The sequence below is a fragment of the Haemaphysalis longicornis genome, unplaced genomic scaffold (genome assembly GCF_048455015.1).
Source record: "Haemaphysalis longicornis isolate Haplotype H1 unplaced genomic scaffold, Haemaphysalis longicornis Haplotype H1 scaffold_2, whole genome shotgun sequence".
Taxonomy (NCBI): Eukaryota; Metazoa; Arthropoda; class Arachnida; order Ixodida; family Ixodidae; genus Haemaphysalis; species Haemaphysalis longicornis.
In genome coordinates this window covers 113673242-113696673 of record NW_027526295.1, presented here as the reverse complement: position 1 = coordinate 113696673, position 23432 = coordinate 113673242, and the positions used below count along the sequence as shown (strand labels likewise).

Below are 23432 nucleotides of genomic sequence, written 5' to 3'. Positions count from 1 at the left end.
TGTGGTCAAGAAGCAGCACAGCCGCATGTTAATACTCTGACACCCCGCACGAAGGAAAGCGTTTCAGAAGTGGAAAAGGCCAAAGAAAAACTGGAGGCAGACGACAATGATGGAGGAGCACCACTGTACTCGCTACACCAAACCTACAGCTGCGCAAAAAATTTCAGAATGGCCTGACACCACCTTTACTGCAGTTCATACAAACCTACGGGACTGAAGACGATTCAGTGAGCTATTCGAACTGTTTGGTTTTCATACACTACGCAATGGCGCCACCAGCGTGTGCAGAAGGCTGCACGATGGCGCATGCATCGATGAAAACATAAAAGGTGACTGACGAATTCGACGACCTCTTTTCAAGGGCTGACTATGACAAAAAACCAAAATGTTAAGGTTGCGGTTCCATTGTTCAACTATGTATTATATTGGTTGCCGGAGGATATTCAATCTCCTGTTGGGTATGGGTAGGTTACCCTCATCATCACAACCAAACTAGCCGTGCCATTAAATCTGTCATCCACGCTAAGAGAAGCCATGGCGCCGGTCTCGCTTGTGTCGTTCTTCCGCTACACCTTTCATTTGGGTAGAACTTAGAAGGCTGCCACGTGGCCACGGCTTGTTGCGTTCTTTCTTTTTATTTTGGGTCAAAATATTGTATGGTATGTACATTTATAAGGCTAAGCTTTCTGTATCTCACCAATGGCTATGTCGAGTAGAAGACGCACTCCAGAAAGCTAACTGTCTCTGGCAATCATGATAATCATGGGTAAAGTGAAGCAAAATTGAGATGCTTCCAGTGGTCGGAAACTAACGTGGGTACTTCGCGTTATGAAGCAGAGGTCTATCCGAGTGAACTATTCCTCCACGATGAAGTTGTCTGGATTTGGAGATGGGTGTATGGACGTGCACAATTAGACAGAAAAATCGCGCACCCCTAGGTTTAACGTCGACGATGGTTTAACGCAAAGCTTTCTTTGCAAAAAATTAAATGACGACGTGAAACACTCAAAGCCGCTGCGATGAAAAGTCAAAACTAATTTTGAGACAAACTACAAGGTCAATCATTCAAAGTCCAGATTGCCTGTGTCTCAAAGCTAAAACTCAAACAATCGCAAAAGAATACCTCACGATCAGGGTCCCCGTTCAGCCATCGTAATCTATAGACGATTGCGTGCATGACTTTATTTGCTATCGTAAATAGCAGTCAGATATTAGCGCTCAATGAAAATAGCTGCACGAGTTGCAGTTTATTCATATTTTCTTAACATATCTACACGCGCCGAAAGGCATTGGTTTAGTCGGATGTTATACACGAAATAAAGAACAGAAAAAATGACAAATTGTTCATTGATCTCTTGCCGCATATATGCACGACATTTTTGTTCTTTTTTGAATAACATTGACAAGTATGCACTGCCTTTTAAAATTTAGTTTGGAAACGTTTGGCTATATATACCTCTTCTTCAAGTATTCCTTTTGATCTTTGGCTAGACATCTGACAGACAGAAAGACGAAAAATGTCGGTTTTAAGGAGCCCAAGGAGGAATAACGTCTTTAATATTTCAATGAGCGACAATAGCGTATTTATGAATGCGGTATCCTGACATCCTTATCTTTGAAACTTTTGAAATCGTGGGTAAAGGTCTCGTTATCTCCAGTATATACATCAGCAGAGAAGTGCACATAAACTGAAGAGTGCGCGTTATGTGGTCATGGAAACACGATGCACTGAGGGCAGTCCAATGGGGTGCACGATAAACCTGGGCACCCGTTGTTCTCTCCAGCATGCGTTTTTTTCCTGAAAAGGTGGGCTTCATAAAGTTACCCAAAGGTTTTCTCGTCACACAATTTAAGCCGAAGATGTGAAAGAAGGATGCACAGCACGTCCGCACTTGGCGTTTAGGCTCCTATTAAGTGTTCAACTGGAACATATTTTCTGGTGCGTTTACGAATCTGTCATGAATCACTCCCCCAGAGTAGACCATTGGCGTGCCACAATGTCCGTCCCTGCCGCTTGCTTGATAAAAAAAAATTTGCTCAGCCTGCACTACTGGCTCAAGGCTACAGAAACTCTGGCATCGCCTCACACTTAGCAGGAGACAGGGCTGTTGCAGCTAACGTAAATTTGTGAATATTCCTCCCAGAGTTCTGCATGACTGGCACGCCCGTATAGTCTAGTAAGCAGGCTTTCACATCTTTATCAAAGTGGACCGCGTTAGCACGCGCTAGAACCTGCGGCAAACGGCTTTGCAATACTTGCGTCTGTAGCGGGAACTCAGTTTGTGTACTTCCCAGTTCATGGGCGAGCGCATGTTAACTGGCGAGAAGAACTGTCCGGGTTAGATAACACTAAGAAGGCTGGCCAGAGTATTATGCGTGGTGGAGCGGGTCAAGGCATGGCACTCCTCACGAAGCACAGGCCCACAGGCACTCATTAATTTTTATTGATATTTTTTGTGACCTCCTTACGTTGCGCACGCCCACGCGCAAGACTAGATGACGTCTGGCCCACTTTGTGAGGCGCACGCTCACGCGCGCTCAGCTTGGCTGAGTTTTCTGGTAATACGCGATAGCTTAACTAAAAGCCCAAACTAGCTTTGCTGTCAAAAACGTTTCTTTACAGGATGAATATTTACAGAAAAAGTGCAGGTAAAGGCAAACATGCTGCATGTAAACAGGATGCGTTGTGAATGGGAGAGTGGTAATTCGACAGCATTAAAGACCGACATAGCACCCCACTGGCAGCGCCCTCCGTAGTCTAGCAAACAGTCCGGCTGAAGGGTGGACAAAGCGGCCTTCTTGTAAGCATACCATTTGTAGTAATACGACTGTAAACGTAGTCGTGGTATGAGCCCACCGGCCTCATGAAAAAGCTGCTGCCTTTCTGCCATTGCACCAAAACACACTTCAAGCTCCATAAACAATTGCAATGTAGCCCTAGGATTTACTGGCGAGTCCTTTCTGTACGCGCTTTACCTATAGGTAACGTCTCTGCCAAAAAACCCTCTGGCAGACCAATTCTACCGGGACGTATGCTTTGTTGTAAACATCCTTTTTGTGATCGCTAGCCTGACCGAAAGCAGAGAACGGGATATGAATCGAGAAGTATTCGCCGGGAAGCTCCAAATCGCAGCATTGACACCAAATCATGTGTGATTCTCAACTGTGAGAGAAAATTTTTGGCCAAGCTGTCCAGCTGGTCACAAGGTTTTTAAATTGGAGATGCAGGCAATTTTGCCATTTGCTAACGGGGGTGAATAAAGTGTGTAATTAACATTGCGCACACTGCTTTTTTTGTTACAATTTTGACTACTGGTGATAGTTAAATCAGAAGATTACTTTAGTTGAGTATTTGAGTTATTTAGATAACAGTAGCAGGATAAACCAAAACGTTTTGCATAGATTGGAGGACCCAATTCCTGTCTGTTTTTGAAATCAGCCCATTTAAATTTCCAACGGTTGTTAGTGTTCGCTTCAGCAATTCTAGCCCATGCAAAGCGCGTACTTATGAACTTCTCGATGTCACGGCTGGATTCTCCAGGCCATATTATATGCACAGTGGATAACAAAAGCTCGTGTTTCCTCTCTTGCAAAAACGCACTGTCGTAGCCATTGTTTTCTAGAGTTTCAAGGGTCAATGGTAAATTGGGAAGCGGTGGCTTTACCTATATATAACCCATGTATAGTGCTTGCATGACGTGAATCATTGCACTGCAGTTCCAACTCTCTCAACATCGTCTGGCTGGCCCCTTCTTCTCTGACTTTCAGACACACGCATTGAAGCTACTTCCGAATTTCAGTGGAGAATCAAGGGCCTGCTGGTGCATTGCGTGGTGGCTTTTTTCTGTTGAACACACTGCCTTCTATGTTCCCTCCGCAGCTCTCTTCCGTGATGTAAACTTTCTGGTTGCCGTTCTCTCCGGCACTTCTATTACAGAGGAAAGATCCGGCGCCTTTAGCAGCCAAAATTTAACAAAGCGACAGCCAGGGCCAGATGGCGGACGGGGGAATGACGAGAGCCAGGTTGCGGCTTCATTGTTTCAGGCCCACTTCGTTAATACTGCTCCTAAGAGCAACACGAAAAAACGGTAGTTTTCTTTTTGTATTTCAAAATGATTGCTTTCCTTCGCCAGCATAAATTCAAGAATTTAGGTGTGTCTGGCTCTGTCTACGTGTCTGTGAATTTGCCGTTCCGTCTATCTGTGTGCCACTGTCTGTCTGCCTGTTTTTCAGCAGGCAGCGAGCTGGCCTGTTTTGATGACAAGCTACTTATCTAATATTTTGGAAAAGACGGTAAACGATCGTAAGCTTAATTTCTGGAACACATCTGAATTTTAGCAAACAGCATTGGCTTCATGTACCGGGACGCCCTTGTATCTAAGTGACCCCATAAATTTATCTTCTTCGAACTTGAAAAGGCTTGTGATGCCACCTGTAACTGAGGTATTTTATTTTATCTAACCTCATTTGCAATTAGCCCACAAGATAACAACGCCTTCAGGGGAATTCTTACTCTGAAGACTTCAACAATCTATGGATGTGGAGAATTCTTAACCCAAAGATTTCCTACAGGGGTGATCGCAATTTGAAATTCTCTTCTCAGAATAATTTAACGAGAACAGGAAAACTTATCCCAAGACAAAATATTTCGCGTTAACTTCAGTGGGCAGTTTGGAGGGCTATTTCTGTGAATACAACATTCAGAATTCTTTCTCGTTTGCACGGCAACTGCCGACCGATGCGAAGGTTTTATTTCGAGCACAGCCGGCGCGTGTACAATAGACGCTCAACCAAAAGCAGCGCACACACATGTAAGCATCCCCGTATGTCTTAGGAAGCCTTTGTTCTGTTGTATTCAATATATAACAGGGTGGACTTTTGGCAAAGTGAAAATTATCCATACTGTGTACTGCAGGCTATTTATTATAGTGTAGTAGGCAAGCAGAGTGTTTATGCAAGAAAAAGTAAGTGTTTAGCCAATTTATGGCACCTGAGGTTTTTGTCGTGAATCTGTGTCTCGTCAATTAACCAACACTGTGCCTAGAATAATAGGAGACAGATTAAGGGTGAACTTTTCAATGATAGTAGTAGTGCAAGAGCCTCAGCTACAAACGGGTGTATGGCTTCACAGAGCGTGGAGCTTAAGTGTATTGATCGTTGTGTTTCTTGGTAGGACATTTTAGGATGAGTTTTCGATTTTTTTCGGCCTAAACTGCACTATGCCCGCCAACGTGAAGATCACAATTTTGATTTTTAGCATTGGTCAAGATAAAACATTGATATTCTGCTTAAGGAGATTTTTATTTGGCTTTTCAAAGTCCAGTGATTTAGCCCAAAGGTTTCGTGTGATAAATATTTCTGTATGCAATATGTTATTGAGTAGAACTGCAGTTCAAATTTTTTGAGCTTCTACTCTAAAAAACCTTGTATTCCCGTTTGGAGCCAACGCGTTGGTATTCCGGCTCGTTCACAGGAGGACACACCATGGCCATACTTGAGACATCAGTATAGATTACAGTATATACGTATTTGTGTTTTAATTGCATAAAGCACTGCTAAGTATGTTGTCTTGGCACAGTATATTTTGTCTAGTTTTCTAAAAGAAGTGTTGCAAGCAACAAGAACGACTGCACAGGGTGCAAAGAACGTGCGCAGAGTGCAAGTAGGCCAGTTCAAAAATTTTTTTATTGATCATGTAAATTCTATAAAATAACCATGCGTAGGTAAAGTTGAACCACTAACGCAAAATCACATTGAGTGAATTCACATAGATTCACAATTAAGCATTCACACGGGTTTGCGAATTATACGGGCTTGTACCTGTGGGATCAGAGTCTTGCGTTATGTATGAAGTAATACCTGCAGTGAGGCCGGCAACAAGTTTTTTTCCAGATGTCATACAGCCTTGCCTGCTGGGCCGGCAAGAGTAGCTCTCCTTCAAAGCAAATATAAGTATGGATTGAATACCAAGGCTTGACATGGGCTTCGGCTTTATGGAAGAGGGAATTTGTTCGTTCGGTATGGGTCTCGCTGTCGATGTCCGCGCCCTTGGCTTTTAATATTAAGCAATGAAATCTACTACTTGTTCAAGTAAATGTTACAACAGAGTGCACATAACAGAACTTTGTTTAAATCGAAGAATAGCTTACTTCTATCACTCCACTTTAGGATAAAAACAGTATAATTGTGTAAAAGTCATTGCCACGTAACCCCGCAGCAATTCCGTGTAACGCCCTGAATTTCCACAAAAATGCACATTTCGCCGAAGTAACACCAGGAAACGTTGTAAGGGGGTAAATGAAGATAATTGGTAAAACAAAATTTTTAAATACAACAAAATGAGAAAAAAAAGAGAATATAAACATTTTAGAAAAATTAGATGACAAATCAATATATATATATCTCCTGAACAGATCTCCCCTTAAAATCCAACAACAAAAAACCCAAAATAACGTTCAAATAAAATAACAAAGAAAAACCGTGTAGCACCCTGCATTTGCACAAAAGTCAGATTTCATGAAAAAACGCCTGTTGTAACTGCGGAAATGGAAATAATTGGTGAAAAAAAAAATTACGACTTAAAAAAAATAGGGGGAGTAAGATTGTTCGAAAATGCTGAACAAATAAAAAGTTTTCATATTCTCCATGCACCCCAAAAACCGAAAAATAAGAAAACAAACTTTGCTAAAACAGATTCGAAATTCGAATAAGAATGCCGAACATTGCAACAACCCGTTCAACTCCCTGCATTACCACCAAAAATCAGATCCGGCAATGAAGACGCAAATAACCGTTATAAGGTGTTAATACCGACAATTAAGCGATCGAACAAATTTAAAACACGACAATAATGTGAACGAGGCACCCGTACGGGAGCTGAAACGTCTTTCTTTGGATTTTAAACATTCTTGTTCGGTGCCAGTTTTTATTGTCATGTGTTTTTCAGACCAAACGGGTTTCCGCCCAACCATCGATTTCATAAACTTAAAACATCGAAAATACAAATATTAGAAAAAACAAAAAAGTAAAATTTTTACACTACAACCTGGCAAAATAAGAAATATGCGTCTTATAAAGCTCCCTCAAAACCCAGGATTAAATTAAGAATCTCTCAGAGAACGTTCACAATCATAATAAAAAAAATCACGAAAAATGGAGAAAAATTCTGTAACCCACTGCATTTTCATAAAAGTGCAACTTTTGTGAACGTAACATCTGTTATTGTTAGAATACCCTAAATTAAATTATTTGGTTTCATTCAATTTTTAGAAACCGAAAATAAGAGCAAAAAATAAAATGAAATTTTACAACACTGACCTGACAAAATCCAAAATATGCACCTTATCAATGTTAATCCAAAACACTACAGTAAACGCAACAATGTCAGCAAAAAATGTTCCAAATTTCCCTAATAAAAGGGCGGAAGTGTGGAAAACCTTGTAACTACTTTCATATACAAAAAATCATTATTCAGTCAGAAACACACCACTAAACGTTGCGTTACCGGAAGTTGAGGAAACTCGTTGAACTGAAGTTTGGAAAACCAATAAATAAGCAAAATATAAAATAACATTGTCAGATAAATTACCTGAATATTTTTACATATTATCTTATACATCTCCCCTGAATACCCAAGAAGAAAGAAGCCCTTAAAAAGCTTAAAATACGAATCAAATGACGGCTCAAACTGTGAGAAACCCCGTGACGCCCTGCATTTTCACAACAATGCATATTTGGCAAAAACACAAATGTAATTTTTATAATACCCTAAATGAAGATAACTCTCTCCCTTAAAAAGCTTCCTCCCTTAAGGGAGTTTATTAGATACTCCCTCTTTACGAAGTAAATAAAACTCCGCATAGGGAGCGCGTCAGAAGAGAAGCAAGTTACTCCCTATCCGGAGTATTTCCGTTTAGAGTGCAGAAAGCCAGGCGGAAAAGACAGTGCTTATCGTCATAACGGGACTTTTGGGCCATCTTGGAATCGCACAACCGCGCGCGAGCGACATTACGTGCTAGCGCAGCCCGTGTGATGGCGTCGTGGACGTAGGCTGTCGGTAAAGATGCGGGAGCAGGCAGTAAATCTTCATTGGCAAAGTTGTTTCTCGAGCGTACAACAGATCAAACGGGGAATAGCCGGTGGTATTATGGCGTGAAGAGTTATTAGCGAATGTGACATATAGATTACGGCGTACCAGTCTTTGTGGTCAGGTGAGACGTACATGACCAGCGTTTCGGTGAGTGTGCGATTAAAGCGTTCCATCAGACAATTTGTCTGGGGATGGTACGCTGTGGTCAACTTGTGTCGGGTGGAGCTTCAGCGAAGGAGGTCGATGACTACTTTGGATAGAAAGGAACGGCTGCAGTCTGTGAGGAGTTCCTGCAGAGAACCGTTCTGCAAAATGACATTTTCTGGGCGAAAGTCGGCAACATCAGTGGCACAGCTTGTTAACAGGGCACGGGTGAATGCATATCGGGTCGCGTGGTCGGTAGAAACCGCAACCCTCTTATTCCCGGAAAGCGATGAAGGGAAACGGTCAAGGATATCCATGCCGACGCGGAAGAATGGTTAGGTTGTAATATCCACCTGCAGAGATCACTGACTATTCCTTGCGGCGTTGGCACAACTCGCAAGGGTTATCGTTTTGTTTCACCGACTAATAACGACCAGGCCAGAAGAATCTGTGTCGTTCGCGGGAACAATTGCGTGCAACACCGAGGTAGGCAGCGAAGGGAGCGTCGTGAATCTGTTGCAGGGCATGTTGGCGCAAGTGTTCAGATACCATAAGGAGGACGCCAGGCCCATCCCAGCGGTGGTTGCGACGGTAGAGGACTTTCTCGCGGAGGATGAAGGCTGGTAGCGATGGGTCAGATTGGTAACATTAGAGGCGTTCGATGATTGCCCGCAATGAAGAGTCACGGCGTTGCTCTTGGCCTATCTAGATGGAGTCTGATATTGCTAGAGGTAGGCATCGTCAGCGGTGTCGGCGGTGTCAGGAATGTCAGACGCGGTAACGGGATAGAATGTCGGCGTCTTTGTGCAAATATCCAAACTTGTGAACGAAGTTGAAGGTTATTCTTGTAGTCGTAGTGCCCAATGACCAACCCGCCCGGTGGGGTTCTTTAGAGAGGATAGCCAGCAGAGCGCATGGTGTTCGGTTACTACGGTGAAATCGGGACCATATTATATGTTCGAAATTTTCCGACAACCCAGACCAGCGCAAGTCACTCGCATTCGGTGATTGATTAGTTGCGTTCTCCTGGTTACAAGAGTCGGCTCGCGTACGCAGTCACCCGCTCGTGACCGAAGTGGATTTGGGCGAGCGCAGCACCTATGCCATGGCCACTGACGTCAGTGCGGTCCATGCATCAAGTGGCCCAGGACTGGTGAGCTGGTGGGAGTGCCGAGGAGGCGAGAAAAAGCTGCGGCTTGCTCAGCGTCGTTCTTGAGAAGTTCGGGATGTGGGTGGGGGATCTGAGGGAAATTAAGGACGAAGCGGCAGAAATAAGAGCACAAACCGACAATGCTGCCCACGTCTGTTGCTAAGCGTGGAAAAGGGTATTTTCGCACAGCGTCAATCTTGTCGGGGTCAGGTTGCACTACTTTAGCATCGACCAGGCGGCTGAGAATAGTGATTTGCCGTCAAATAAACTTGCATTTGGAAGAGTTAGGTTGAAGTCCGGCTCGGCCAAAAACTGTCAGAACGTCCGACAGGCGGTGGAGGTGGGTCGGAAACATTGAAGAAAATAGCAAAGGCAAGTCGAATAGCAAAGGCAAGTCAAATAGCAAAGGCAAGTCGACAATTTAAAGGCGCGGAGGAGAGGGTGCATCATTCGCTCAAACGTAGCTGGGCCATTACAAAGTCGGAATGGCGTTACCTTGAATTTGCAGAGTCCGTTCCGAGTGATAACAGCGATCTTTTCCTGGTCCTTGTCATCGGCAGTGAGCCACCAGTAACCGGAGCGACGATCAATGGAAGGAAAGTACGCTACACCATGAAGGCAGTCGAACGCATCGTAGACGTACTTTTTGTGATTTTGTTAACGTGCCGGTAGTGCTTGCAGAATCTTCATGTTCCATCTTTCTTTTTAACCAGGACAACTGGTGATGCCCAAGGACTTGAGGATGGCTCAATGATGTCTCAATTAAGCATTTTGTCTATCTCTTTTTATATAAGAAGCCGCTCAGCGTTGGACAAACGATGCGGCAGTTTTTGCACAGGGCTGGCATTTTTGGAGTTAATACTATGACAGGTGATGGATTTCTGGCCGAAAAGATGACCACCGAAATCGAAGACGCCGCTGTATGACTCCAAAATGCAACGCAGTTCTTCAGCTTGCATTGGGGTTAGATCTGCTGCTTCCGGCCGATAAAAGTTTCTGAATGCCTTAGGCCGATACTGCCCTTTTAACACAAAATTTGTAGCGGCGAAAGTGTACTACAAAGATACCCAATATCTTGAGTAATGCACGCATTGGATTTTTCTGCAGTTGGTGTTCGTACGTACGGCAGAAATTTATTTATCAGCCACTCGTATGCTCATTGTTTGGAGCGCAGCTTTGTTTCTGGGTTCGAGAGATCTATAGATCAAAGATGTCCGTAGGAGAGACTTTAAAAAAGGCAAAAACGTGCAGAAATCTGAGAATTGGCTACTAATGCCTTTCCTACGTGAGTAATGGGCAGATACCGATACTTTACGGCCAGGTCGGGCTCATGCAGGAGTGAACATAAAAACACATCTGTATTGGTTGGCGTAGTTTAAAAACGCCCTACACAAATAAGTAAAAGACATAAATATGTAATAGACGCAAAGAGGTCCGAACGCAAAGGTGTCCGAACAACGATATGCATTCGTAATGTATTTCAATTTTAAAACACCACGATTCAACCAGAACACTAATTTCCAATACGTGGGGAAAATTCTTCTAACGATACCGAGTTCACTGTTCGTTCAGTTAACTTATTCCAGCAAGAAATTGCACGAGGAAACTTTCGAATACTAATGCAGCTGATTGGCTGCCTAATATTCTTACTATGATGTCTTCTCGCTAAACGTCTGAAAGGCCCTTGGAGGTAGTATTCCTGCGACAATTTTAAGTTTCTGTAGTAAAGAAAATTTAGGCTAGAGACGACCCTGCGCTGCTTAAGTTTTTGAAGGTTTGCCCTATTATGCAAATTGAGTACACTAGAGTGACGGGAATAAACAGAATCAATAAAACGCAAAGATAAGTTTATAATTTTCGCCGCTTCTCATGACTACAATTTTTTATAGGCAGTTGTGACATATGTATCCAGATACATAGGGTTACTTTATTTTTATACATCTTTTATCTTTTATAGTTTTCATCTGTTTCTTTTCGACATTGATGTACGCTTGCGCTATTATAACGATTTAATGTGTTAGTCCGCCAAATATGATTTCTTTCAAAGTGAGGGTGTTTTTTGCGATTTTTTATTTGTGCTTCCGCGGCGCTTTTCTGGGCTTTTTGATTTTATCATATTTGGTAACGGAATATCAGATAGTTTTGATTTATTTAGTTCACTTTTAACATTTGTTGTCTTTTCTGGGGGGGGGGATTTCAAATATTGGTTTTTATTAGTTATTTACTCGTTCTTTGATGAATACCTTGAAGCTTGAGTTAAAGTTAGCTCTAGAGCGTGGATAAAATATATGTTTGTGTATAAATGTTTGGTTGATCGTGTGTATTAGTATTTCCTCCTCACAGTCTTTCTGGACACGGCCATGATGGCGTCGTTTTAATGTAATAAAATTTAAGGGCTTGGTGTTTTGGGGGTGGATCTAAACAAGCTAGAGACGAGAGTCAGTCGACCGATCAAGTGCAAACGAGGGCAGACGCAGGGCGACCCTCGCGACCTAAATACATTTAGTTAAGTGCATTTAGCTATTTTGCTGTTTTTGTTTTCATAAGCGGCGTGTTTGTTAATTTGTTGTAATTGGTTATTTTTTTGTTAATTTAAAAGATTTGTTTGTGAATTTGTTAATTGTTAATTTGTTTGTTAGGCTTTGTTAATTTAAAAGATTGAAATACTTGTTAATTGGTATGACTTGAATTGTAACCAAATGTAAAACAATATGAAAATGTTTTTATAACGTTTATGAACTGAGTACGTTATTCAGGGAACGGACTAAATAGGAAAATACGAAACGGGAAGGTTGAAATGGGAATGGGTTCAAATGGGAATGGGTCCAAACGGGAACGGGCTAAGTGGGAAAGGGCGAAACGGAAACGTCGTTTTGCGCCGGGTTGAAACGGGACGGAACAAGCGGGAAGGGTGAAATGGGAATGGGTTCAAACGGGAACCTCCCCGTTGGGTGCGTCGTCGGGAGCGGGTAAAGTCGGCATGTCGAGGCGAAGCACGCCGTTAGAACAGTCAATGAGGGCGGCGTGCTCAGACAAAACGTCAAGGCCAAGGATATGGTCATTGAAGCAACGTTCAAGCACCGTAAACAGAATAGTCGTTTGACGACAAGCTGCAGTGACACGAGCAGAGCAAATTCAGATCACAGCAGGTGTCGTTCCATCAGCGACTCTATCAAGATGCGATGTTGGTGGCGGCATAAATTTTTGCTAAACGGAAGCGACGATGAGCTCTAAGAACAGATAAATGCGCTCCTGTATCGATGACGGCACTGACAGGAACGCCGTCAACTTCAACGTCCAGTAAATTGTTCTCTGTAGCCGAGGTCAAGAGAGAATTTTTGGGTGTGGTCGGGAATGCAGTGTAACCTCCAGGGAGTTTCATTGCTTAGTTTTCAGAAGGAGGTCGAGTGTAGTCGGACGTCGGGGATGGGTGGCGAGTATGGGGTGAGCGGAAGTGGCGACGTTGGGAGCACGACGAACGGTTCAGTCTGGTGGGGGGACTGTTAAAGTTGGTAGGGTTCACCTCAGGACTTGAAGAGAAGCAGTTCTGCAGGTCACCACAATGAGGAATATGGCTCTACATTTCAAGACGCAATGAAGGACAGACAGGTACATATCAATTGAACAGGGCCAGACTAATAAACCATACCACAAAAATACAAGAAACTTGTTTGAAGCCTGCTTTGTAGAGAAGATTGAAAACACACGCATAGCAAGGCTTTGCTGATTTATTTTTACCCTGATAAGAGATCCTCAGGCATGCGAGGAGACTGCAGCAGCAGTCACGCCTCTCACGCGTGGTGGTGGCAAACTGTCGCATGCTGTTTTTCTTGTCGCTGTAACGACGCTTAGGATTTATACCGTCGTTGCTAATACTGCACCTCATCCTGCTCTGCTTCTTTCGAATTGTAATTGCCGTATAACCAGAATTCAGCGTACTTCAGTTTGTGTTCATTCACTCCCTCAACTGACGCGGCAAAAAGCGTTGCAACCAAAACGTAAGGAAATATAACCATTTTTTAGAGGTGAAGGTAAAACCTGACCATGTCTTCAGATTACACAAATCTCATAAAATCACCATATTCCATAGGGTGGTACAACCTTCTGCCCTCTGATGTGCCATCTTGCCAGACGGCACTTGCGGTAGAACGATGCTTGTCGAGATTGAAAATATAAAGTAGCGCTCGACCTTGGTGTGGGGCGATCGAAATGGTACCAGAGCGGCTGCTGTGCTTTTCCATTTTTGCTTTTTATTGCTCCCTAATTCCCCGATTCTATATTTAGCAGGTTCACATAATTTCTTAGCCATACGCCTGTAACAGCTTGTAACGCAAACTAGCGTAGATGCCTAAAAACCACGTATAATGTATTTGCAAAGCATTATTTTATGCACCGAGAAATGCGAAAGCAGTTTGCCCATACTCTTTGCTTCCTTTCTTTGCCCTGTACTGCAGCTTCAGTGTTATTTTAAGCCATAAGTACGCGAGAATATACAACCGGGACACTTAATTAAAATCTTGCTGCTATAGCTTCTTAGGGGCTGTATTAGAAGCTGCGGGTATTTGATTTCGGCTGCAATTTTGGTAACGGTAAAATTATCACCACCGAAAACTAAAACGAATGTGTTTATGAAATGTCCATAGACCAGTCCGACGACGAAAACTCCCGGAGGCCAAACCACAACGTTGATAAAGCGCACTGGTAGGGTACATAGCAAGACAGTGGTGAGAGTCAAGGATAATTAAGACGATCCCATGAAATATTTTCGTACCTTAGTTTTCGTACTGTTTGAAAATTTTTTTTCTTAAGTGGTTCAGACGAGATTGTTTGTTTCCACAGCCGTTTCTTTTTTCTAACCGGAGGAATGGTAATCTAAAACGATACGACAGCTTCAATGTAGGTTTTTATTCGCCATTACTTTGTGCTTCTGCAGCTGCAACAACTGAGAAGTTCTGTTGCAGCAGCTCTAGAGAGCCACTGGATTGCACAAGACCTGCAGTTGTTTGAGGTTGCAGAAATCGTATCAGCAAAAATTTGTTAGTTTATGTAGTGCACTCGTCGTAAGTGCAAATAGATTGTTCAAAAATTAAATATAAAGCTTGGAAATGTGGTTTCTGCTGTGCGCAAGCGGAGTGGCTTAGTGCAGCCTCCGGTTATAAAGGCCGTAAAAGTCACCTGGAAAATACTAGTTAGTAGGTGAATAAATTTTCGGCACTGCTGCCTTTACGCTCATCTTTCAAATTATCGTTAAAACATCGCCGGGGTACTTGAAATATATAATTGGTGGTGGGTTAAGGTAAATAAAAGAGTTATACTCACCATGCGAATAGATATGGTTCGGGAGGGAAGAGTGCAATGTTTAGGATTTCCTGATCCAGAAATAAGCAATCACTAACTGTAAAAACAAATGAGTGGTATTTTATCATTTTAGTTATTTACGTTTGTGCCAACCTCTAGATTTCGGAATGTACAAAACAAGCCTGTTTTCTAGTGTGTGTTTTAAATCTGTTATGCCGAAAAGCAAAACTACCGCAGAAATGTTTAAAACCGACCTGGAAATCAAATTATGGTGGTTGAGGAAACGCAAAAACAAACCGTCGCGGCAATGACTTTATGATTTTATTTTATATTTTTCATAGTTTTGATACTATTTAACGGATTTGCACGACCCACTTCCTATTTTTTTGCTGAGCATACTAATTAATGCGATCCTTTTCCAGGGCAGAAGCAGGACAACTTGGAAAGAGACATGCCTAGTCTTTTTGTTATGAGCATTATGTGCTCAACCGTGCTTGCATTGTCGAATGGCTTTTCCTGGCCCTGGAGCAAAAAACCTGGTAAGTAACTCAGGCGTTCCTTCCTTATAATTATTTTCATAGGCGCTTCTTTATACGGGAAATAAACAAAACATGTCTCTAGGGTCTTCAAAATGAAGTAAGGCTTGCGCTGGTTCCGGAACGCTCAAATGTAGTCACAGTAGTTCCACTTTCTTCGAAGCATTTGCACACCCACATACATTGTGTGTCTATATTTTCAGCATACGATGCGTGAACAAGCAATACGTGGCTGGTTGCCCAAAATACCGAGATATTTGGTAGCGCCCGTGGCGATGCCACCAAGACTTCGGTGGCCACGCGTGCGCGTTGCTTCCGCTGCCGAGGAAACATGGACAGTAAAATTCCTACTACGAGGAAGGAAACCGGCAGCGCCGTGTCAGTCTGCTGCAATAAAACTGAAGTGCTTGCAAGTTTAATTCAGATAATTGCCTAGGCAGTGTGCTCAACTGAAAATTGTCAACAAACGTGTTGCGTTTCATGCACACCTTGGACTGCGTCGAGCTTCCCTGGTCATCCTTCTTTACCACGTTGGCGGGCAGTGAACTTTTATTTCCAGGTTTAATTTGTACACGTCCTCTTCGACTGCGCTCTGTTCTTAAATTTGGTCAAATTAACTTTAGTATATGTACCGGGCTCAGAGGCTCTTTAACGCCAAGATAGCTTATTCAGTATAGTTAGTGACGCAGAGTAGGGTGAGGTGAAAAGACAGCAGGCTGAAACAGGACATAAAAGAGGGTCCATATTTTATTTTTTCACGAATACAAAATGCGGCAAAGAAACCATGCTAGAAAGAAACCTGCAATTGACTGTACTTTTATGGACTGTAGAGAATTTTCCGCACCGAATGTTTGAGGTCCTAGCAGGTTGAACGCTCTGAGACAATTTCTTCTCAGAGAACACAAGAAAAGAAAAACTAGAACGATGTAGTGGCCACGATTTCCAAATCTTTTTGCTGAAACATTGGCAACAACTGGGTTCGCTACCTTGTTCGAATATTTATTTTGTTATGTATGTAAACATATAAACACAAAAAAAGGTAGGCAGTCAAGAAATCCAAGGAAATGAAACGGGAAAATGTGGTAGGTGAGATATTTTTTAAAGCAAGAAGGTGGAGAAAAATTGCCGCCTGATGGGATCTGAACCCAAGGGTTCGGATCCCGCCTTGGACCAGGGTGGGTTCGTATCCCACCCGGCGCACATTTTTCTTCCAATTTTATCCTTTATTTGAAAAATATATCTGACCTACGACATTTTCCCCTTTGGCTTTCTTGACTGTCTACCCTTATTTGTGCTTTCATTCAACGAGCCCCTCTTTTCCGAATCTGATTTGCTATTATATATCTGTGTGTGCGCAGAGGGTGTTTCAACGAACACTTTAAAAATTCTTAAAGATGGCCTTTTTGAGAGAAACATGACTTCGCTTAACTAAGGGGCAAGACTTCAGGTTCGGCGTTTGTGAGCGATTATGAGAAACATGCTAATCCCATAGTTATTTAGCTCAAATTGTCTAATCAACTTTTCAAATAGCAAAACTTGGTTGTTATTGACAATGGCGAGTTAGTGGCGACTGAGACAACGATGCCGTATCAGTGTTTAAAGGAAAAAAATTACTCTGTAAAGCCCCAAAGCTCGCAAAAATCAAGTACTGATTTTTTTCCGCATGAAACCGAAATGCGGCGCACATGGTCCGCCTGAAATCTAGTACAAACGCCACATCCCTGATACCCCGCTGCTGTTACTGTTGCGCCAAATTCCAAATGTCTCTGGCGATTCCCCCAAGCTAGGAAGCCACAACACTCAGCTTGAACCGCGGAAGGCGTTATCTTTTCTTTCGTTGGTAGGCACAAGAAATAGGCTAGCTCTAGCTCACTACATGGTCGCCCGCTTTGGGAGACCTAGTGGGTTATGTCAGCTGTTTCCATTTTTTTTTGTTCCGACCACTTCTGTCGTGGCTACCAGATGACCTAGATGTGAGGCGTCGCCGTCCATTCATGTATTTGATAGGTTCATTTTTTTTTCATTTACGGGCGTCGCGTTTTAGGAAGTGTATCAGACAAAGGAAAGCTTCGTTTGCTGAGCGAGGAGGGCTTTTGCGGCAATGGAGGAAGGCTGTTATAGTTTTTGTTTCTTGTAGCGGCAGACCTAGTCGCCGTCCATTCATGTATTTGATAGGTTCATTTTCTTTTCATTTACGGGCGTCGCGTTTTAGGAAGTGTATCAGACAAAGGAAAGCTTCGTTTGCGGAGCGAGGAGGGCTTTTGCGGCAATGGAGGAAGGCTGTTATAGTTTTTGTTGCTTGTAGCGGCAGACCTAGTCGCCGTCCATTCATGTATTTGATAGGTTCATTTTCTTTTCATTTACGGGCGTCGCGTGTTAGAAAGGGTATCAGACAAAGGAAAGCTTCGTTTGCGGAGCTAGGAGGGCTTTTGCGGCACTGGAGGAAGGCTGTTAGAGTTTTTGTTGCTTGTAGCGGAAGTTTTACAAACGAGTTGACGTTTCCATTAAAGTGATTGTTTGTGGGGCGCACTGCGACGTAGCCATTTCAGTACAACTGGTGTCAGCACGTCCATTTGAGGATCAAGGCTTCCGCGGCATTAAGATAGATAAAATGGCCGCGCCAGCTAAACCCGAGTACTCTGTTGCGGAGAACGTGCAGATTGTGCTGGCTAATGTGTGCACGCAGAAGGACGCGGTGCTGGGATGGATGTTGTATGCTGCTGAACATCGTGGCCGTCGTGTGCCAGCTTTCCCCGCATTCGTATCGATGTTTAATCGGTTAGTCATGCCAGAAGCAAGCGTCAGGGAAATCGCCAGCGCATATAAAGCGAGCTTAGCTTCAGTTTGGGGGTCAGTTTCAATGCACGGCTACAGCCTATATTATGTGTCTCCACCAAAGCCGAAACCAAGCGACTTTCCAAACCATCTCGATTTTTGCAACTGCTGCCTTATTCGATGAGGCGAAGATCCTCAAATTCTTAACAGAGTGTTTGGACTGACGAGGCCTAAATTTTTTAGTATTCTAAAGTCAAGTTGCGAATCACTTTATTTGTGCGATCAGTACCCCCACAGGCTTCCTGAGCATAAACATCAAGTAAGGTGGTAAGTGCACGTATGGTGTTGCCTTTAAAACGACCGCACTGTTGGCCCTTACTTTATCGACAGAAATCTTACTCGAAAGAAGTCCCAGAGTGCGTCATAAATGGAGTCGTCTCCGAGTTTGCCTCCCAGTTGTCAATGGCTTCTGTTACAAAATGACGTTCCAGCATGACGGACCCGCCGCATGTTTTCTAACCGGCTCGGAGATTCATCCATGAGTACTTTCCCATCCAGCGGGCTGGGCGGGATGGAACCACGCTTCACCCGATTTTTCACCCTTGAACTTCTTTCTCTTGCTATATCTTAGCAAGAAGGTTACCAAGCACGAGGTTGTGGATTCGATTCCCGGCCACAGCGGCCACTTTTCTGATGGAGGCGAAAAGCAAAAAGGCCCATGTGCACGAGATTTCGGCGCACGTTAAAGATACCAAGGTGGTGAAAATAAACCAGAGCCTTCCACTCCGGCGCACCTTATCTCCGGCGTTGCGTCGGCGCGTTAAGCCCTACATGCAATCACTGAAGGTTTTCAGGCGTATCGAGCCAAACTAGAGGGTATAAAGCAACGTGTGAGAGCCTCCCTCGAGAGCATTCCCACACGAATGCTATTATCTACTTTGAACGCCTTAGTTTGTGTTCCGTAATGGACTCAAAGCTATTTGAGCACATCCTGTAAAGGTTGTGGGTATCGTCCAAAATTATATGACTTTCGTGAGTGACCAAAAATAGGTAAAGAAAAAAGAAGCATTGACATAAACCCTTTTTGCTCATTGATTTTTGTTAAATGATTCAAAAGAGCTAAACTTAGCATGTCAACATTTTCTGCAACCAATGGGACGGCAGATGGTACGAAACAACGTCGCGCTACAAAGTGAAATGTTCTCAGCTACTGATCACTTGTTTGTTCTAGCTGTCAAACCAATATCCCGTTTAAATACCTCTTGAATTTGGATATCACGATACCGGCGTCGCAAAAGCAAACTCTTCACTGCTACAAAGTGTGTCTTTGTTTTTCCAAAGAAGCTAGTGTAATGTGAGCGGAAATAAGGGCTGCTTCCTGAGGTAACTGCACTGTCGGATCGCCAGGCCAGCGGCCAACAGCGTCTTAAAATCGGTAACTGCGTAGTTTGCGATGTCTTGGCTCAGCGTTCCCACTAGTGAGTAACCAAAAGGTAACGCTTGCTGCTGCCTATGCTGAGCGTCGAGACTTCCTATCAAGTTAAGATAGCGCGTGCACTTCGAATTGGGTGTCACAACTGGTTTTCCTCAAGACTTTGTGCGCTCCTCATGCGCCTAATTTCGTTTTCCCGCGGTAAATATGCCACGTTTTCTTGCACTGAAGTGCTTTGTACAACTACTTTTCCTCAAATTAAAAAACCTGCATTGCATCGTCTTCTCCGGGCATATAAAATCACCATTAAAAAAAATCACCAAACTTAGCTAATTAAGGAGTTCATTAGTGAGGTGTGCTTAACAGGTAATTGGTATGCTCTTGATACTTCTTGGCGTCCGCCACAGGCAGCAGTTTTCTTCTGGAGAGGTTTTCCCTTTTTTGTGAAGAACCCATTTTTAAGAATATTTTAAAGCGTTCGCTCAAACGCCCTCTAATATAGTGTGAGTGAAAATTGAAGACAATGAAGAAGAGTAACAACGTTGTTTATTTGCGTATCTGGAAGCGGACATGCCAAGGAATCTGTGTTTCCTGAGACGTACTGATTAATATTGTTATTGTTCTTCGCGCGTTTCCGGCTTTTCACTATTTTATTTGTCCTCGCTCTTTCTGGGTTGCTTTGCTCCGAGATTAGATATGTTTGTGTGCGTTTATATAACCGTTGGTACAAGCCAGTGTTTTCGTGGAGACCTAATTGTGCCAGGCGAAACCTTGTTACGGATAGAATGTTATGCCTAGTGTAATAAAAAAACAGGCACAGGCAGTTACATAGAATACGCTGTGCATAATTAGCACGTGAATAGTTTAAATGTTTTAAAATTTTGTTTAAGCAATAACGCGTCCTATTAAAAAAACAGCGGTATCGAAATAAGGATAAACGAATAAGCTGGTTGCAAACTACGAGGCCTCTCTATGAAGTCCTGTCTCTACCGCATCAAATTTCGTACGATTGGCATCAGTTGCTGTCGTTGTCATTCTTCTCATTGCTTTCCGAATCACTTGCACTTCTTTGTTTGTAGTATTACTGTCTTTGGAGTAATAATGCCGATTGTGCTGTTATTGCTTTCTTAAACATGCATCAGCGTTGTATGATGAATTCGCAGTCATACGCATATTTACGACGATACCAAATAACAAAAGTAATGCGATCGCTAAACAGTCCTAAAACATTCGAAAAACAACGTTTTTGTGGTTACCAATCCAGGTGACTGCCGCATAGGTTTATTCTCCATTTTACGCAATGGTACTTACAAGGATTATAGACACCCGTGCGTTAGGAAGACGTGCAACAATGGAACCATTTTTACTGAAAGGTACGTACGTTTTTAAGCGACATTTAAATACATTTAAAAGGTTTTATCACGGCTGGGGCTATTCTAGACATAGTGTTACGTGGATATATTAAAGAGGCACAAATTTTTTGTCAAGTGCTACAGCCAGCGATTTGGGGTATTATGTATATACGTTGTACTGTGAGTGAAAATGCTCACACGAAATATTACGTAAAGCATAAGAAAGCTTCTTAAAAGCTTGAATATGTAATTTCTCAAAGATATTTATAGAAACTGCAGTTACTGAGATATTGCAAATCTGTACCATTTTTCTGCGCAGTAAGATTGTGCTCGTGTACGCACCCGTTGTAAGAGGAATACCGGAAAGCCCAAGAAAGGAATTTGCAGAATGCTGAGTCATCCTAAAAATACTGATACATTGCTTCATCTTAACGACAGGAATCTATATGCGGAAATTAATAAATATTGGGACAAAATAAAGAAAAAGTAGTATGTCAAAGCATAGCTAATTTCAAACACCTTTTAAGGCAGGGAAAAGTTATAGCTAGGAAGGAGCACACTGCGGTGAAATTTATTCCATAATATTTACTAAGCCAAGGTTAAGGTACCCCAAAGCAGGTACCTTGCTTAACCACATCACACGTCACAGCACCTTATCCAAAATCACATAATACGTAAAGATGGATGCAAAGCATGCTTATTTATCTCTCTTTCCCCAAGATTATTCCGGAATAGAACACGGTAACTGCTAAACACTGAGCAGTGTGGATAGCTGATTGATTGAATATTATGAGCTGATTATGATTAAATATTATTATGCATACGGTACACAGGCACTGAGGTGCGCCGTAGTAGAGGGCTGCGAATTAATTTCGACCGCCTGTAGATCTTTAGCGTGCGTGAAAATCTCGAACATAAAGGAGTTTACACTTTTCGCCTCCATCAGAATAGTAGCCTCCGCAACTGGGAACCAAACCCTCGTCCTTGTACTGGGCATCGCAAACCCTGGACAAATGAGCCCAGCGGGGGTTTATGGTGGATCGCGAAGTGCTAATGAAAACATTGTGAAAGTCAGTGCAGGCGTATATTACTATACATTGCCTATTGCGAACATCCGCGTTCTAGTTTTGCTTGCAGCGTATATATATATATATATATATATATATATATATATAGATATATGTATGCATCTCTCCACCATTTATATGCACCGCCAGAATTTGCGGTGTATATGAGAATAGTTTTTTGTCGTATAGATCGCTATTATAACTATTTTGCTTAATTCTTCACACTCTGAGTGTGTCCGAAAAGCGATTTGCTTCATGCATCAGCCGAGCAGGCTTAATCACTTAGCCGTTCTCGGCACAACGAACTGAGTCGGCTTGAAGGCGGAGACAGCTGTTTTTCGGGTGGAGGTAAAAAAGTGCTAATTCCCTTCTGTTAAAAAGTTTGCACACTTTCGCGTTGTTTGTATTGCGCTGAGACATCCGCTGTGAAGCGGCGTTAAGCCTATCGGTTGCCTATTCATGTAAAACTTCCTATTTCAACTAAACTAACTTTCTTCATCAATGTTTTTTTGGCTCAATTTTACACCTCGTGCAATGATGGCTTACAGGCTACATGTGCTGTTGTTATTTTCTCACAACAGGTGCAAAGGTGTGGGAGATCCGGGCTGCACTATTAAATACCGTGGAAAAGGAAAATACCCTGAGTGTTGCGGAGTAGCAGCATGCCGAGGCTAAAAGAAAAGGCCGCGCGTCTGAAGGTACCAATGGCTGTGTGCGGGCAAGGGAGTTACGCCATTTCACAGTTACAGTGTTCCATACATAAAATGCTTAACAAACAAATAATTAAAAGACCAATTTGTTTCTGTTTCTATGGGTTGATCTTGCAGAATTCATTTTACGTTACATCCTACACGTACATCGCATTATTTTCTTAGGTTAGCCCTCTTTTAGCACACAAAAATAAAATAGATTGCTTATTCAGGAACCCGCACACAAAAAATTATAAATTTCAATGAGTTTTGACTTTAGAAGCCCATTCCTGTTTATGAACAAGGTTTTTCGAAATGGGGAATGCAAGAAATGAAGTAATCAAGAATAAAACCTTTCTGACATTTTAATATAAAAATATGAACTCAACTGAGGTGACTACAGCTGATTTAGCACAAAATAATATGTTCCGTGTAGATGGCAACGTCTATACTAGCGGGGAACTATGTACACTTTTCCTACAAGCACTTTTAACTTGGCAAGGGAACAGTGTTCCATTACCCATTCTTTTTCGAGTGCGCAACCTATGAACTTTTCAATGCCGCAATCCTCTTCACGTTACGTGCTCTGTCTGCGCTGGTGCCACTGCAAAGTGAGCTCCTAATGAGTGGATGTGCAGCGGAGGCCGAGTCATCTAGCCCCGAGTAGACTTCATAGCACGCCATGCCGCGTAAACGCCACTTTCATTAGTGGAACTTGGAAACCGAAGATGCTACCAGAATTAGAAGCACGATTGGAAAGTGGCCACAAGCACGCCTATCGAATCGAGAGGAGGAACCCGCGCACCTTTGGTGGTTACGGAAATGGAATGGGTACAGTACCTATAGTCAATGTCTGAAGAACAGCACGATGATACCCGTCGAACATTTGCCGCTATGCGT

At 42.8% G+C, this 23432-nt stretch overlaps 1 long non-coding RNA gene across 1 annotated transcript; it reads left to right on the top strand.

Annotated features, from left to right (window-relative positions):
- The first annotated feature begins 4818 nt into the window (after nucleotides 1-4818).
- On the top strand, nucleotides 4819-22652 carry LOC144167303 (uncharacterized). Its single transcript, XR_013321937.1, has 4 exons — nucleotides 4819-4964; nucleotides 15104-15220; nucleotides 20689-20797; nucleotides 22425-22652. It is a non-coding gene; the product is annotated as an uncharacterized LOC144167303 (long non-coding RNA).
- Nucleotides 22653-23432: the final 780 nt, after the last annotated feature.